A 4432-nucleotide genomic window follows, 5' to 3' on the forward strand; every position below is an offset into this window, starting at 1 on the left:
CTTTTAGAGATAAAAAGGTCCGGGAGCAAACCAGGAAAAATGGGGAGGGGGGAGTTTTGCCCTTCCCCTCATTTGTCTGTTTTTATTTCTGGGCATTTTCATAATCCTTACTACTATCCCACCCCCACCCCCCACCATTCTGCCACTAAATTGCTCCCTGCACAAAACATGCAGCAAGTTTTAAAATCCAACTCAAAACCAAGCATGCCAGAAACATGCTTCCAGTCCCTGTTTCTTTGGGCTCACAATCTGCTGTCCTTTTTGGCCTTGGTATACACAGTGGTGGAAAGGAGAACTTAAAAGAGGCCTGCGGAAGTCCTTCTGAAACTGTGCGTGCAATATAATAATGGCTGTCACTAAAATTTTAAAACATTAAAGAAAACCCTTCCCCTTTTAAGCAAAAAAGGCCTATTCCCTTTCATTTGGTGGCTTGGCACAGGTCTGCCATGTGACCGTACTAGGACACATCAGTAGGCATTGCATGACATGATGGGAGGCAACCTAACTGAATCTGACACAATGTCACTTCGATACACTGGGGAGATGTATATTATTAGCATGTTAGGAACTGCTGCAGTAACTAAAATATCCCATTACCTGAGGTTTGCCTAGTTCCTCCAGCCTCCATATGAAAATGCTCGTATTTAGGAGGAATTCTGCTCCGCTTCAAACCTGCCCCAGAATAAACTCTCTTGTTTTGGGGAGCCTTTTGCTGGCTTTCCACTGAAAAACGTCTTTGGCTGTGTGGCTAAAATACAAACTAAGCTGATCCACTTGAAGAAGGCAAATAATTCAATTAGATCATTCAATTAATAAATAAGCAATAAGGCTGGAAAAATGCAGTGGTGAATGCAAAAGCGCAACAAAGCAGGCTCTAGTCTAGTTGCAGCTTGCCAAGTCCTTTCTGTTGAATTAGAGAGTTGTCATCCAGCACAGAGTCATATTTAAGTCTGTTTGCTGCTTAAACTGGAGCTGTGCTGATTAGTGGTTGTTGCGAAGGTCAAATTGCTGCAGAACTCCCTCAGTGTAACAATATTGAAAGAAAGTGCTAGGTGCGCAGCGGATGGGACAGATAAATAAAAACAAGGCTGCACCAAAAGTCATAATCCCCTCCATCTGAAGTCAATAATTACTCCCATTGATGTCACCGGATGGCAGGATTCCGCCCTGCACAGTCAGAAGAAAGCGAAAAATTGTTCTTTCCCACTCCCATTTACCAGTATATATTTGTTTTAGAGTAAAGAGATAAATTGTCAAAAGAAGAGTTTGCGTTTCATGGCTTATCCCTAGAGAGGTCACTATAATTTTTCATGTGTTACACCAAATGTTACACCTAACTCTAATCAAAGGAAAGAGAGAGAGAGAACTGGTCTCCTTGCTCAACAAATACTCTGTTTCTTATTTATTAAATTAGCAATATACCACTTAGCCACAATTGGCTCTATTGTGTGGTTTGATATTCTGCTTTTCTGTAGAAACAAAGTAGCTTACAAAGACGAATGAAATAGGACACAAAAAACACATGCCAGCAACTTGATTTATTTTATGTATTTAAAATATGTTAATACTATTCTTAAGGGGAGGCAACCCCTCCCAAGTTAATGGACAACTACAGTACAGTACAACAATAAAATAATTAAAAGCCAGTAAAAATGAGCATACAGGTGTGTACCAGCCGAATCACAGCAGAGTTCAATTAAAAGAACCTCCTGTTCATGGAAGGGAAGCAGCAATTTTTGCTTTTCCTCTGACAGTGCTGCTAACTCTAGAGGGCCCTGGGTGCCAGGGCACCCACAATTTGTTTATTTTTTGTGGGTGCTCAGCAGCCGCACCATGGGTCTCTGACGCAACTACTGGTTTCTACCAAAAAAAGTTGCATCAGAGTCTGAGGCTCTGCGAAGCCTCGGAAGCGACTTCTGGTAGAAACTGGAAAAAGCGACAAAGGTCTCATGAGGTCTTCAACATGACCTCTAGTTCTTAAAAACACACGCGCACACACATATCATTAAATGAATAATAAGAAATATAATTTCCAGATTTGTAGCTATATTTGTCTGTTTCAGCAGAAACAACAGTCTTCCCAGTCTTTAAGGTGCCATGAGACTCTTTCAAGAAGCTTCAGTTTTAGCAAAGGAAAGGATGACCTCAGAAGAGCTCTGTTTAATGTTCAAAAATATTCAAAAGTTCTCAATTGTCACACAAGATTCATTTGCACTAAATTTTAGAAAAAAGATAAAAATTGCACTAACTCTCCTTTCAGGTAGGTAGCTGTGTTGGTCTGCCATAGTCAAAACAAAATAAAAAAAAAATTCCTTCCAGTAGCACCTTAAAGGTAAAGGTAAAGGTACCCCTGCCCGTACGGGCCAGTCGTGTCCGGCTCTAGGGTTGCGTGCTCATCTCGCTCTAAAGGCCGTGAGCCAGCGCCATCCGAAGACTCTTCCGGGTCACGTGGCCAGCGTGACGAAGCTGCAGCTGGCAAGCCAGCACCAGCGCAGCACACGGAAACGCTGTTTACCTTCCTGCTATAAAGTGGTCCCTATTTATCTACTTGCACTTAAGGGTGCTTTCGAACTGCTAGGTGGGCAGGAGCTGGAACCGAACGACGGGAGCTCACCCTGCCGTGGGGATTTGAACCGCCGACCATACAATCGGCAAGTCCTAGGCACTAGGGTTTTCCCCACAGCGCCACCCGCGTCCCATAGTAGCACCTTAGAGACCAACTAAGTTTGTTATTGGTATGAGCTTTCGTGTGCATGCACACTTCTTCAGATACTCTGAAACAGAAGTTTCAGTGGACTTCTGTTTCAGTGTATCTGAAACAGTGTATTCAGTGGACTTGTATCTGAAGAAGTGTGCATGCACACGAAAGCTCATACCAATAATAAACTTAGTTGGTCTCTAAGGTGCTACTGGAAGGAATTTTTTATTTTGTTTTTACTCTCCTTTGTTTCTCCTTTATACAGCAAGACAGTTTACTCATCATGACAGAATTTAACATATATGGGGAAAGGCATGCATAAAATCCCAGAATCTTCCAAGTTGGACTGGGAAAGACCCCAGAAGAATAACTATCTGTAGATGTAGACAGTATTGAACTAAGGCCAGCCAATAGCCCTCTGATATGGTGTTCCATTCTCTTAAGACCTTTAATCATAGGACTTCTTTCTTTTCCATTAAGTTGCATAAACCAATCTAGATTATAAGCAGCGCTGTCTTTAGCATATGCGCCGCCGGGGTGCAAAGATCCGCCCAGTGTCCCCAAACTTAGTTTAGCGCCCAAATTAACTTTTATTATGCTTATGTCAGACACCACACTTATGCCTTATCTCTTTATGTAAAAGAAACAAACTTTTATATTTGCTCATTTATTTACAATACACTTATACTTAAGAATACAACACCACCACACTTAAACTTATAAGTATTGTTTAGGCACCTACTTAAAAGAAACTTCAGTTGTGTCAAAGGTGCCTCTGACCCTGCTGCCGCATAGCAGCTCAATACAAAACGTAACATAATATTTTAATGTTAGAGTTAATTTCGTGTGCACGGCGCTATTGTGAATGACAAGCGCCATTGTTGAGTCTGACAAGTGCCGCCATTGTGAAGGACAAGCGCTGTGCTGCCGCTGGTAAATGAGCGCACAATGTCAAACGTCCTTTAGTGAAACAGTAGGTATACATTTCGGTAATACCTAGGTATATATGTATTTTGTTTTTCTAGCTTGATCAAAATTATTTATTATTTCATAACAGGTAGATAGTTAACAGCCTAGGCAGCTTCAGCAGTGGGCGTCTGGTGCCCCCAAGAATTCTGTGCCTGGGTGCCCCGCACCCCTTGCACCCTTGGGTAAAGATGGCCCTGATGATAGGTGGCACTTCTTTAGGAATAATAAAAAAGCATCATTCTTTTGAACATCTGCAGGCACAAACAGGAAGGCACAAACAGTTTAGTCCCTAATTACCTTTTACGATCAGTGAAATGAGGTGAATAATACGCCAGACTGTAAGATAATTATAAGGCACCCTGAGTGCCATATAAACAGAAGGATGCATTGCAAAGAAGTATTTCTCACACATTCCTAGGTGAAAGATCTGTATTTTTGTTTATTAGCTTTAAGCTGTAAATTAGGTGTTTTTTAAGATTAAGGTTGGACAAATTCATTAAAAAAACAAAAACACTACTTGCACTATTGTGATATCTATCATGGATGGTCATTAATTCATTCCTTCATTTGTTTGGTAAGCAGTTAGTTATTTTTACCAAAATAGACCTCAAAGCTCATGGTACCATTGGGAGGCAGGAATGGTTTCTTTAAGCTTGGCGAGGCACAGCAGGAACAGGAGTACGGAAAGCAAATTCATTTATTCTGAATCACCAAGGGAGAACCTCAAAGGAGCTGTAGAAAAGTGGCAGAGCAGATTTAATCTTT

The sequence above is a fragment of the Podarcis erhardii genome (assembly GCF_964252035.2).
Source record: "Podarcis erhardii genome assembly, chromosome: 1".
Lineage (NCBI taxonomy): Eukaryota > Metazoa > Chordata > Lepidosauria > Squamata > Lacertidae > Podarcis > Podarcis erhardii.